The sequence below is a fragment of the Cryptotermes secundus genome, unplaced genomic scaffold (assembly GCF_002891405.2).
Source record: "Cryptotermes secundus unplaced genomic scaffold, Csec_1.0 scaffold49, whole genome shotgun sequence".
Classification (NCBI taxonomy): Eukaryota; Metazoa; Arthropoda; class Insecta; order Blattodea; family Kalotermitidae; genus Cryptotermes; species Cryptotermes secundus.
This window is the reverse complement of record NW_019744106.1, coordinates 2,718,533-2,733,407: the sequence shown is the minus strand read 5'-3', so window position 1 is coordinate 2,733,407 and position 14,875 is coordinate 2,718,533.

The window sequence follows — 14,875 nt, the reverse complement described above, 5'->3', positions numbered from 1 at the left end:
TTCTCTGACTGCTCTGTGTTTAAAGGTATATTCTACCTCAATTCAAGGTGTTAAATACAAATTCTAGTGGTTACCTATTTCTTTAAAATTGATATATCCATTTAATATAAATATAATTTTCAAGTGAAGCTAATGTTCATATTTACCTCTGAACAAATTTTGCAATAATTTTTCACTTTCCCAATAGCATATTTTAGAAACGTGTAACCCCAAAATTTCTTACCGCTGAATTCATTTCTTTATTGCAATTATGAACATAAAAAAATCCCACAAAAATACATTATCCGCGGATAGTATAACAGAATGGGTTCTGTATTATTTGCTGCAAGAAAATAAGATAAAGAAAGTACCCTAAAATAAAGAAGTATTTCTTAACATTTTCAAGATCCCTATGACAAGTTGTGTCAGTGAGGGCACTCAAGAAGAATAAGAGGAAAGATGAAAATGGAAAATGAAAAGTATAAGGACGAGGAGGATTATACTGTAGTAGGGAGAAGGGAGAATACGAGGTAATATAAAAACAATTTCAGTAGCAGTTTTCATGTGGTTTCCAGATTGGTTTTTCAATACACCGTTACTCCATGACAATTTGTTTCTTCCTGAATATTTATGCCTGACAGGACTGTGAACAGACAGAGAGACCTGACACACTTCAATGTCGGAACTATGTACATTCCCCATGTAGTAGTACCCCAGTTACTGTGTTTTTAAATATCAGACAAATAATTTCCTCTTTAATTTCACAATTTCCGATGCTGGATGCATATCAATTTTATCCATCATGTTTTTGTCCAATATTACACATCTGGAAATCGTCAATTTATAACATTTGGATCAATGTAGTCACGCATCTAGGACATAAAATAACTTGGTTTTATGAAGACTATATGTCTTTCATTTTAGTATATTTAAGTACAGAAACAATACGCCACATTTAGAGAATGAATGTTCCGGGCTTCCAATTCATTCGCTTAGAAAGCTTAGACAGGGCATTTTATATTTTGGCGATACTATGTTACATTTTAGACCACTAGGAAGATCTCGACGTAGGTATGAGGATAATATTAAAATGGATCATAGAGGAATATAATGNACCACTAGGAAGATCTCGACGTAGGTATGAGGATAATATTAAAATGTATCTTAGAGGAATAGAATAGGGTGGTGTGGGTTGGATTCACCTGGCTCAGAATAGGGTACAGCGTGAACACAATAACGAATATTTAGGTCCCGTAAAATATTGTGAAATTCTTGAGTTGGTAAGCGACTGGCAGCTTCCCAAGTAAGACTCAGCTCCTTGGATTTAATCAGTTAGTTTGGATGTTACATTTTACAGAATTGATCTATACCTAGAGGAAAAATTCTAGTCACAGGCCTCTCCATCCTTAACAAAAATCAATGGATGTCCACAGGGACTTCTATAGCTGTACAACATAAGGGTCTTGAGATAAATTTATTGTCTTTTCTACATGATTCCGCACGAAAGAGAACTAAGAAATTTGACAACTTAAGAATAAAAAAAACATTATGCCCTTTCAGTAAAATTCGTGTCATCTTTCGAAGGTTCAAAACTCTCTCTACAGCTGTATCCTTGGTTACTTGAAGGGAACATCCATATAAGTATAAAGGTACCGAAAGCAAGAAAGAGGAAGAAGGAATGTGGAAAAAAAAAATTGAAAATAAAAAAGGAAAAGACGAGAAGAAATAAGATGAGAAGGAAAGATTTTTTTATAATGCACCCTTATTTTTATGTAGAACAAGCCGTAAGTAATGAGAAACTAGAAGTGGGTGGATATGGGTAGAAATTTTTCCACCCTCTTCCATTTTTGTATTCAAAACATTTCTATAACCGCTTATATTACTACATATAAATTATATCTCTACCATCCTAAATATATTTATGAATGTATATATTGTTGTGCCACAAATTCCATCCACCGTGGGAACCCCCCAAATCCTTATTCTCTCCCACGTGACCACCAGTTTGTTGTGTCGCCCAGTTGCGATATCCAAATTCTTATTATATCTCGCCTCTGCCAACCAGTTTTGTGGTGGCATCCGACAACCACAATCAACATTTATAATATACAACCTAATTTCCACCAGTTAAACATCTGTGAATAGCTCCTACTCCGCCCAATGACGTAACTATTACGAATATCCCAATAAACACTCAATATGTAAAAACAAGAACAAATACAATAAAGTCAACAAGTACATACATAGAACCCTTTTAACATATACTATCTGCCATTACAACTCTACATTAACCTCTTAAAACTGACTGTCCATAGTCTACTAAACCCAAATAACACAAACCCAAATTTTGTATCCTACAATCAGTAAACGAAAGTTATCATATAACAACAGCGAACGAAATTCATACTTTAAACCATCATTCACTAACTAAAATGGATATCTTAACAATAACTGAAAGTTCGTATGCTAACCGTCGATCAGTGCCCCACATTTCATCCCTTAACCAACGAACCATATTTTCTATCGTAACACTCAATCAACGAGTCAAAGTTGTGATAAGTGTTTTCTCTGCGGGCGGTGTCGAAGCTATATTATGAGGGGCAGCTGCGATTACGAGAGGTCTTGAAAAGGAAGTTAGAAGAGTAGGAGTGAGCTGTGGGACAGTCGCCGGCCAGTAAGGACGTGAACATGGAAGCTGAGGACGCTTCAGAGTTGGAAGCCGTTGCCAGGCGACAACCAGCGAAGACACAGCAGACTGAAAAGACTTAGTGTGTGCTGTAGTGTAATGCAGTGTGTGTGAATTAGCGATAGCGCCGTAGTTACTTGTAGTTACGATCTGCTAAGCGTTCAATAAATCCAATTACCAATCCAAACCCCGTCTATAGTGACTCCGTAAACGTGATAATATAGATACGTTTCTCTTTTATGTTTATTTTACATCTATCCCATTTTCATTGAAATATTTGACCTAAGTATCATGTCCTCTCCTTGTTAGTTACATCGTGTACAGACATTTTTAGTATACATCATTCTGGAATACCGCCTCTGTGGTCTAGTGGTCAGAGTTCCTGTCTACAGATCCAGAGGTCTGGGGTTAGATTCCGAGCGCTACCAGATTTTCTCAGAAGTAGTGGGTCTGGAACGGAGTCCACTCAGCCTCGTAAGGATAACTGAGGAGCTACTTTAATGCAAAAGTAGCGGCTTCGGTGCAGAAAACTGAAATTAACGGCCTCGGCGATTCGTTGCTCTCACCATGCAGCACCCTCTATCCGTTAAATTTGGCACTAACTTCACCGACAAGCGGCGGTGGATTGGTCGGTATAGTTCGCTTGCTGACTAAATCCACAAAGTTTGTTTTTGTTTTTTTATTCTGGAATATTTAAGGAGCAAAACATTAAACGAAATAAAATAACATGAATTTAGGTATAAAACTTCACTTACTTGTAAAAATGAAATAGCACGAAAATGAATGGAACGCCACTGATACGATATAATTGGCCTAATGACAAACACAGTGTTTCAGGAGTCTTCACAAAGGGACAAGAAAACAGATCCTAAGCAGGAGACTTCACCTAATGCTAAATCCATTAATTATCCTGCAGAGACTGGTTTAATTACCCTCGATCGAGAGGCGTCCTGTGTTAAATACCACCAGAACCCGCTTCGAAGGAAGAATGAACTTCCATGTTGACTTGGATAGTAAATTACTTTTCACTTCCTAAACTCATTTTACTTTCTTGATTAATGTTTCCTAATTCGAAATCCAGACAAGCAGATGCTACAGCTCTTATCCTCTCGCCCTCACTTTCGCCGCTAACTTATTCCATACGACTCGCTTCAGACAAACCGATCGTATCCTTTGCTCCTCCTCATGTAACAAAGCTATGCTTGATTCGCGTGCAATTACTCATTTGCTTAACTAGCTAAACTCCTTGGAAGAGAGATCATCTTGACAACATGACAGCCACTTACATGGTCAAGAAATGAGAAGTGTCATTACCTTGTTCACAAAAGCCCACTACTGGATATCACTTGCAGCTGCTCACTTCAGACCATAACCAAATATTTTATTATATCAATTTTATTCTTAAGAAAGCAGTCTTCTTGGATGTGGCGTCGTGTAGATATTGTGTTAACCGACATTACGGAGGAACGTATCGCCTCCATCTTCAGGGTAGAAGAAAAAAGAGAAAAAATCCGCGAGAGGAACTAGCTTGTGCAGGTGCTAACAGACTGCTAGTCTGTTAGAAACTGCTCACCCTGGTTCCTCTCTCGCGGATTTTTTCTCTTTTTTTTCTTCTACCCTGAAGATGGAGGCGATACGTTCCTCCGTAATGTCGGTTAACACAATATCTACACGGCGCCACATCCCAGAAGACTGCTTTCCTCATAGTCACCGCCGTGAAAACCTCAAATCTTACATAATTTTACTATTGTTTGATCATATACGTGCAGGTCTCCTTCTTTCTGTTCTTCGAGCCAAAAACCTGCATAAACTTATCTCCCCGGTGCGTGCTACGTGTCTCATCCATCTCGTATTCTCAGATTTAATTACCTTAATAATATTTGGTAAGGAGTCAGACCTAATGACATCTAATTATGTCTCAATTGTGAACTCGAAACGTGATAATTCTAAAACATTTTGAAACGTAACGTGACGCAATAGAGCAGCAAAATATTGAACATCAGATGCGTCTTCATTTTGTTAAGTTTTATCTCTCCATTCGAAGTAATTCTCTTACGCTTGTAGAAAAATAATTTATATACTAATAACATGTATTAAATTATCAGATTTGAAAATGTTTTTATCGCATCGCAAATTTCGATTTGTGTATTAATTGGTGACCGCCTCTGTGGTCTAGTGGTCAGAGTTCCTGGCTACAGATACAGAGGTCCCGGGGTCGATTCCCGGAACTACCAGATTTTATGAGAAGTAGTGGGTCTGAGACGGATTCCACTCAGCATCGTGAGGATAACTGAGGAGCTACTTGAATGGAAAAGTTGCGGCTCTGGTCTAGAAAACCGAAATGAACGGCTGTGGGGATTAGCTGCGCTGACCACCTCTATCTGCAAAGGTCGGCACTTACTTCGCTGGCAAGCGGCGATCGCTCGGTCGGTACAGTTCACTTTCGGTTTAAAGCTAAGGAGTTTTTTTCTTTTGTATTAATTGGTATTCAGGGTTTTGAATTTTCCATTTTGCTCAGAAGATTTTCATAGGTTATGAACCAAAGACACACAGAAAAATATAACCTCCGCACCATTCTCGTTGTTATTGCCTTTTGTTCATTAATCTCTCTCGCTTTCAAAGAATGTACAAGAGAAAAGCTTATGAAGAGAGTATAAAAAGCCTTACTACCATTCTGCGTATATGTCTTTTTTCTCCACTAGCTCATCAGACCGATGCTATGTTCCCCAAGACTGCGTAATCCTACATTTCCGCCCTACATGAGTAGCTTTTCCTTTCTAAATCGTCCCCCTTTTTATAAAGCTTACACAGAGAAGGGCTCTGAAGGCTTTTCCTTACTGCGCTGTTTCTACTCTCTCTCTCACAAACCGTCTTTCCTTGCAAGTGACTCCGTTTCGTATTGGGCCGAAGCGTAGAATTCAGTGACGGAAATGTTTCATACTGGGATTCTGAGATTAATGTGGAACACACAAAAGCAAAAAGTTTCATTTCAAAAACAACAAAGCGGTGTCATGTTATCACACGTACAAAAATCCCAGGATAGATTCTACCGGACACGCTAAAAATTATTTCTCACTCTACCACAGAAAAGAACATTCTTTCTGTGAAAATAGTTACATTATTTGTGGCCTTGCGAATCAGATTTCGTCAGTGGCATTAACTTTCAGAGTTAAGGGCTCCAATAGGCCGCGCCATAGCTCAAGCGGTTAGTCGCTGGCTTGCCACTGCGGCGGCCCGGGTTCGAGCCCAGGTCTGGTAAAGTGAGATTTGTGGTGGAAAAAGTGGCGCTGGGGCAGGTTTTCTCCGAATACTTCGGTTTCCCCCGCCAATCTTCATTCCACCAATTGCTCCACAATCACCCTCACCTATCATCCGGGGCTGGTACAATAGGCCAGAAGTGGCTGCAGTACAAGGGACTTAGTTCCATCCCACTAGCATTAAAAAAATAAGGGCTGGAATCCCGTTTCTGTATAAGACCGTATGTTATTTCGCCTCATCACAATTACTCAATCTGTTTCATGAAGCAAAAGTCTAGGTCACTATATGAAAGACAAATCCGAACGTCGACAAGGAATGGTGGAAGAGAACAGGATTAAAAAGGAAGAAAGAAACAGAGGAATAAAAAGGACGAAGAGGAATAATGAAAATATAGATAAAAAAGAAAACATTTAGAAAAAGATACAAATGATTAAAGGAACACAGAAATATTGAATAAATAATAAGAAAATATAAGACGGAAAGTACAAACAGACAAAATATGGGAGTAGGAAAGAAAATAATAATTGCATAAATGAAGGAACAGAGAATAAAAATATAACATAAAGGAATAACGGAAAGCAAGAAATGAGAGAAACGAGAAAACGAAGAAAATATGAGACAAAGAGCAATATGAATGAAAGAAAAGTAAGGGATCAAAACCGCGGAGGTAATTACATGCGTAGCAAGAGATTGTGCGAACTGTTATGGCACTACAATTAAAAAAAATATTTGGAAATAAAATTCACAGTATTTCAATTAAAATGAATTTCAGTCCAATAACACAATGACACAGTCATCAGCGGGAACTATGATGAATTATATATGAACGTAATTTATCACTAGCTGCACTGTGAACAAAGTGAAATACTAATAACATTTGAGGTTGCATTTCAATTTATTTATCAAAGCTAGAATTAGCTGGTCACGTATCTCGTCAAATGCAGAAAAATGCTGCAATCTAAAGTATACAATTACTGCCTAAGTCAGATTGAGTGGCATAATGACTTAGTTTCTAGTTTCTGTTCCATAGTTTCTTGGGGGTGGAGTGGTGCTTCGGCCACTAACTGGCCTATTGTAGAAGTCCGGGATGATAGATGATGAATGTGGAGCAGTGAGTGGAATGAAAATTGACGGGGGAAACAGATGTACTGGAAGAAAACCTGCCCCACTGCCAATTTGTTCCTCACAAATCCCACATGACCTGACCCGGGCTCAAACCAGGGTCAGTGACTAACACGCCTGAGCTATAGCAGAGCCTAAACTCTATATAGTCTACGAAGCAGTGTTTGTTACACCTTCTGTGAACAACAGTACGGAATGAAAGTCCTGTGCAATTATGTCTGAATTTCCAACAGGTATATGCATACGGGAAGGATTTAAAAACAGAATGTTGAAAACTACTAATGGTGCCATAACGGTTAACGCCACTAACTGACAATGATGTATCCTCGTTCTCTTAGTAGAACTAAACGTGAGCAGTTTGAGGTTATTCGGCTGGCATAGGCGGGTCGCATCCCATGGGGGGTTGAAGACGTGCGTGAACTCAGAATAGCCTACAGTCACGATTATCCTTGGAAAGCTCTTCAATCGCCCAAAAAGTGCATGCCTTTGTATATACCATGTAATGTGTGTGATGAACTGCGACAGAATTATAATCGAAAAGAGAAAAAGATACTAATTTATAAGGCCTTTTAAATGATAAAAGGATTCTGCTTTGTATTATCCGTAACATGTCTCAATGTACTCAGAATTGATAATGATTATTTCTATGTATTTACAGTATAATATCTTTGCAGTTACGTAGCATTTAATATCAAAATTCTATATCTGAAGACAAGCAGTCTGTACACACAAGTATACTAGTGTGTGTTATACTATGAAGCATTCGATGCTTCTGAGTTCATATTCTTACGAGTACAAACTTGTCCCGCACTTTCATTACCCACTGGATATATAAACCTCATAATTCTTGACTTGACTGTGCTTAAACTCAACGCTATGATGGCATAATGTACTGTGGAGGTAACGTTACACGCATTATTAACTCCGGTGCTAGATAGGGGCTGGTGGCCAGCTGGCATTTGGGCCAAATTGTCTCCAGGGAAAGAGCATGCGGTACTGACTGAGTGGGTTCCAGAAGCCGTCTGGATGTGGTGGGATCCAGAACAATCCCTGCCTCTGTCTGGAATCGAAACTCTGCCCTCCATTCCGCCACGGTTCACATTAATGCTGTATTTGTATTTGTCATAAGATATTATAATTGTTTATTCTTTTTCTACTGCTTTACGAATTTGGATCTCTGGACTCTTCCAATTGAGAATTTACATCTAGAAGTATGAATAATTTTAAAATATTTAATAGGACTTCTTGGATGTGGAATCAACCCATCACAAGGCTTCTACTTACACACGAAAGCACAAACTCATTCGCTGACATACGCTCATTCCGTTAACTATGTTTGAAACCACAATCTCAGTGCGGGATCTGTTCCAGGCAGAACTGTCTGATACTGTCATCAGCGAGAACTGGTTATTACAAAGTGCATTTATGCTGCTGCTACAGACATGATAGTATCTAACTTCTTAAGCACCACAGGCCAATTTTAGCATGGAAATGCAGTCTAGTATGATACAATACAGATCTACATTAACGTGAATATGGACTGAATGCTTTACCTTTAATTTACTGCTGGTGACACAACGGTAGGATATTTAACAGGATTTCATGCCTTCGGTAGTGTATTAGTTACAGTTCTTTTGTTTGTATGGTGACATTAGTTTCATGTTCTTGTATCCTCATACCAAACAATAATTATAATGCCTGCACTGTCAACAGAATTCCCTTTCAAGCATCTCCTTTGTTTCCATCTTATTCTTTGCATGTATTTCTTTAACCTCATAGTACCCCTGAACCCCTATGTTCTCCCGTTCTTTCTGCATGACCTTGTATATTTCTGTCCATGTAGTAAAGAGTTACCACATACAGATGGCAACACTATCGTCTCACTAGATTGCTGAAGACTGGTAATTCCCTCTTTGACAGCCAGTTCATTTGCCTCAAAAGACAAAGAGAAACTTCTTACATATTACAAATGATCCATATCTTCAATAAAGGAACACGAAGATCAAAGAGACATTCATAAGTTTAAAGAATCAAGTAACTAATTCCACCTACTGTTATAGAAGTTCCATTATTACTTTAACAAAAGTCTGCCATTATATGATATACTGAGGCAGTACAATCCAGCCCAACTCCAGCATAACAACACAGCGTGCCCCAACAACTGGACGACACTAAAGAGCCCTACTCGTCAAACAACGGAACCACGACTCGGTAGACACTCATCTTCCTTTAAAGGGAAGCAGTATCAAGGATATGAGCCAAATTGGCTCTAGATTTTAACAAAATTTTTATACAATACATGTAAATAGACTAATTATAATAATTTATATGTACTTTAATAAATTCATGCACATCGCTGTAAGTGTTAAAGGCTAATATTTTATATTCAAGCAAACAAACTTCGTGGCCTGTAGTCCGCAAGCGAACTAAACCGACCGAGCGACCGCCGCTTGTCGGCGAAGTTAGTGCCAAAGTTTTGCCAACAGAGGGTGTTGCATGGTCAGCGCAACGAATCACCACGCCGTTAATTTCGGTTTTCTAGACCATAGCCGCTATATTTCTACTCAAGTAGCTCCTCAATTATCATCAGGAGGCTGAGTGGACTCCATTCCAGGCCCACCACTTCTCAGAAAACCTGGTATCGCCGGGAATCGAAGTTTCTACATAAACTGATATGTAATTCTGAAGATGATTGCTCCTACCGAAACACGTAAAGGATAAAGTAAAAGTAGAGTAAAAGTAAAGCTATCCCTGCAACAGACCGTGAAGGCCCATAGGGTTGTGAGAAGTTGAGGGTCCCACATTATCTAGATAATCAACTCAAAGATGGCGGTAAGGTAGTCAGCCTTACGCCGGCCGCGCTTTACTACCCAGGAAAATTATTTAATTAATTCCTGGTACTCATTTCTGTTAGAGGCTGAGTCGACCCCAGGACCATAGTGAGGCTGGAAAGATTAAGTCAATTGAAAAAATCCAATGACCTCATCGGGACTTGAACCCGCGACCTTCCGGCTTAGTTAAAAAAATATCAATCACACTGGACGGCGTTAATAATCTTTTATCTTACACACTGCTTCTCTGGCTGTCTAAGTCGTCGCTTCCTTTGATATTTGCCGAGCACAATTTTCAATTCAGTTTTTACGTTCCTTTCATTCTTCATGTCCTTATTACTAACCAAGCCTGCTGAAGCAATATGGCTTCTGGCTTCTCCTGTGGAAGTGCCCCTTTAGAACATCGACCCAGAGTCGGGATGCAGACTGAGGGTTCTCGTGGTTTTACTCAGTTCCTCCAAGCAAATGCTGGGATATTAGATCTACATTAAATTATGACTTCGCCACTTCCTTCTGTATATTCTCTAATTCATTGCTCCCTACCATAGAATCCTTAGCCCTATCTGACTTACAGCTTCGTTAAATGAAAACAAATACAGAAATGCGTGTCACATTGGAAGCTCTCATGGCGAAACCCATGAAGAATTCTGTCTTCTTGGATGTGGCGCTATGTAGTGTTAGACGTTCTGCAGATGTTTCGGAGCAAAGTAATGTCTCCATCTTCAGCAAAGAAGAGTAGTGTTCAAATAAATACACGTCTATTCAAAGTGTTTGTGAAAGTACTGTACACATCCCACTCGTTAATTATTTAGTTTAATTTAACTTTGCTTTGTCGTTTCTCGTGTTTACAGATCTAGAGCCGCCTGCAGCAAGTGTTTAGACTACACGCATAACAGATAATGCGGAGAAGTTGCCGACCCTTCGCGGGGATAAGTTGGAATGTGTTATATGCTTGTTATATTATGTTACCGAGTCTCTAAATTAAGACTATGAAACACAAGAACAAGCTAATTACGTGTACTTTATCGAACTTTCCTCGTACCTCTAAGAAATCATGTCATTTTTCTGCCTGTAATATCACTCCGCTAATAAGAAATCACTGTCTGGACAGGAAGACGTATAGAACATGAAAATGTACGTGCTTATTGTGGGAAGCACAGAAAATGTGTGAACTCAGTGTAAGATATGAATATGAGGCAGTTGACAGAAAATCTTTGTGGTCTGCAAAATTACTGAACCTTGTATAATGTTTAAAGATAAGCAAGTGTGTTTGTGCTTGCACAAGTAATGCTGCTAAAGCACATATGCAAAATCGTCATCATCATAATCGTAATCATCATCATCTTGTTCTATGGCGAGCCAGCCTGAAGTCGATCCTAATCCTCTTTAAATGAGGCTTCAAAAATTGGCTGTCTATATATTCTCTTTTCCTGTTTCTCACTTTCGAAATATCTTTATTGCCTACTTCCATTGCATTAACCCAGGTTTTCCTTGGATTCCCTACTGGCCTTAATCCGATACTGTTGCTTTCCAGAATTCTTTTGGATATGCATTTTCCATCCATGTGCTGGACATGACTGCCTAGCATAAAGAAGGAAAATATGTCCATATGCTTAATTAATTAAGCATTATGTCGTGAAGGCTTTTGTGGAAGCGGATACATAAATCTACGTTTTGTTGACCTCGGCACTAGTTGGAGATGAGTGGGCAGCTTCATGCCTCTGTCGCTTTAATCCTGGAGAAAGCCCATTGTAGCATTTTTATTTGATAACATTTAATATCCTTAGTTGCTCTAACTGCTAGTTTCTAATTAATATATCTAAACATGCATGTGTTTTTTCTTTCATTTGGCCCAATATTCTTCTCAGTACTCCCCATTTGAATACATCCAGAGCTGATTCTGACTTTTTTGGCGAGAGTCCAGCTTTCACTGGCCTACCACAACTTTCAGTCTTATCCCCGACATATACAGAATTACAATTTGTTTCACATTGTATTAATGTACATCACATGTTGGGTAACAGTTAAAAATAACCTATATTTGCTTGACAAATTCTTCTTTGGACCTCATTCCCATCGCAGACATTTTGTACTTTAATTTGAAGCCGAATATACAAAGTCCTTAACAGCCTCTATTGTTTCCCCATATGGATTTGCTTATCTGCCTTCGAATTTGAATCAATATTTTTTTTTCATCTGTGTTCATTTATAATCCCATTTCGTTTGCTTCTATAGCCAATTTACTATAGATTTAGTCGCATGTGACTCACGCCGGGAGGTAATAGCAATGCCATCTGCATAATCTAGGACCTGTGTGGACTTGTATTCTACCGTCCTTTTCAGATCAATTCTTAGTTGCCTTAACAAAACCCTTTAACCCTTGTTCCATAGTTACTGAATCTGTTAATTAGATTGGCACGCTCACCTGGCTTTCTATGCTTGCCTTCGTTAGCCTTAACGGTCTAATATTTTTAACTGGTATATGGAAATGGAACACTAGTTCATATATAGCTTTCCTCTGTTAATATGGTCATAAGGCTGTAAGAATTCTGTTATCTGAAATAAGGCCACATTTTGTTCCCAACATGTTTCATGTTTCATATTTCACAGGTAGACCGCCTATGTGGTCTAGTGGTCAGAGTTCCTGCCTACATATCCAGAGGTCCGGGTTCGATTCCCGGTGCTACCAGATTTTCTGATAATTATTGCGTCCGGAACGAGGTCCATTCAGCCTCGTGAGGATAATTGGGGAGCCATTTCAAGGACATAGTGGCTCCGGTCTAGAAAACCGAGATTAACGGCCGTGGGGATCCGTTGCGCTGACCACGCGACACCCTCTATCCGCAAAAGTTGGCACTAAATTCGCCAATCAGCGGCGATCGCTCGGTCAGTATAGTTCGCTTGCGGAGTACAGGCCACGGAGTTCTTCTTCATGTTTCATAGTAGATATTTGGTTCACGGGACTACCCTTCCGAATTCCCGCCTGATATACCGCGTTCACTTGCTCTGCAATGGGTTCAAGCCTCTTCCTTATAACATAAGTTACTACTTTTTATGCGGTAAAGAGAACAGAGCCGGTCACGGTAGCCGAGCGGTCTTTTCATGAGATGAAGTGACAGGAGGCTGGAGAAAACTGCATAATGAGGAGCTTCATAACTTGTACTCTTCTCCTAGTATAATTAGAATGATCAAGTCAAGGAGGATGAGGTGGGAGGGGCATGTAACACGAATGGGTGAGACGAGGAATGCGTATAGGATATTGGTGGGAAAGCCAGAAAGAAAAAAACCAGAAGGAAGACCAAGGTGTAGGTGGTTAGACAATATTCAAATGGATCTTAGAGAGATAGGATGGGATGGTATTGATTGGATTGATCTGACTCAGGATAGGGCCCATTGGAGGGCTCTTGTGAACACGATAATGAACATTTGGGTTCCATAAAATGCTGGAAAATTCTTAAGTAGCTGCAGAATTGGCGGCTCCTCCAGAAGGGATCAGCTCCACGAGTAAGTAAGTAATATTAGTAAGATTAAATCAAGGTGGAAATAAGGAATAAACAGCATGGAGTCGAGAGATTAAAAAATGCGTACACGTTAACAGGCGGGTAACCCAGAAGGGGGAGACTACTTGGGAAAACTAAGCGTTGATTTGAGTATAATATTAAAAAGTGTATTGTTTATGGGCTGAATTCCACTGACTTAAAGTAGGGTGCCGAGTAATGAAGTTATTGGACGTGATAAAAAATCTTCATATTCCATAGAAGTGGGTTATGTCTTCACGGGTTAATCAATTATACCTCTTCAAGAATCACACCATGCAGTTGATTACATTTAAGACCAGATAAAAGAAAATAGACGTACCCGAACTCTTCGATTAGGCAGTGTGAGAGGTGACAATGACGTCAGTGGCGGTGGAGCTCTCCCACACAGTGAGAAGGAGTAGCACCTGTCCGTGAGACAACCATGATTAGGCCTGTGATGCTATATACAAGGAAACAGAAAATTTTACGGGAGAAATAGCATACGTAGAGAATAAGGAAACTGCGAAGAATGGACGTGGAGATCAACAGCCTAAGAGATGTAACGTAGGGATGACGACAAAAGAACGAAGAACGATACTAGGTGGGATAACGGGTAGGAGAGGTGAGAAGGTTCACCAATACATTCACTAATACCTGAATGCGAAAGTTGTAAATAAATGTTCTGTACCTTCGATATACAGAAAAGCGATAGGTCGAATGCTGTATAAAAATATATCTGTTCTGTCATTTTGCTCTGACCGGAACTCGATGGATTCAAAATAAGAATAGAAAGAGATTGATTGAGCAGATCGCTGTAGCAGTAGTTCTACGTATTTGCTTCAAATAGTTCAAAGTTCTTGTCTGCGTCGGCTTCCCCGCCATCATACTTAATGCGAGCTACTAGCCTAGTATTTACCTGTAGGGTTTGAGGTAAATCTTGAAGAAACTCAATCTGTATTCGAACTGGGCTTCTCTCGAATATAAATCAGAAACGATGTTACCTGGGCTAACTTGCTCTTTTAAGTTGTTACTGGCGGCGAAGAAGAAAACAAAGGTACATGAAGATACCGTAATCTCATCTTTGTTTTAAATCCAGAGAAACGTCATAAAAGTTCATACACTGAAATCTTATTAAAATAAAATGAATACAAAATTAAAATATTCTATAATGAGAGGAACGTCTGTAACAGATTCCTCATATTAAATTTTAGGTCAACAACGAAAGATCAAATGGAAAAACTGTGTTTTTTTTCTTCGTATAAACCAAAAGTCCGAACAACGCTACATGCTTGTCACACTTCCTACAAGTATTTTCCATTATGTGCCACTTCATGTCAAACTGTGGAACACTGTGGGGGCATGGGGGCAGTCATCCCTTATAGCAATGACTACTTGCAGTCACATCGCAACGTCTGGTATATCTTAACAAGCGCTAGGTCTTGTCGAGTCCTCTATTGAATGATACGGTACCGATTTGTTAG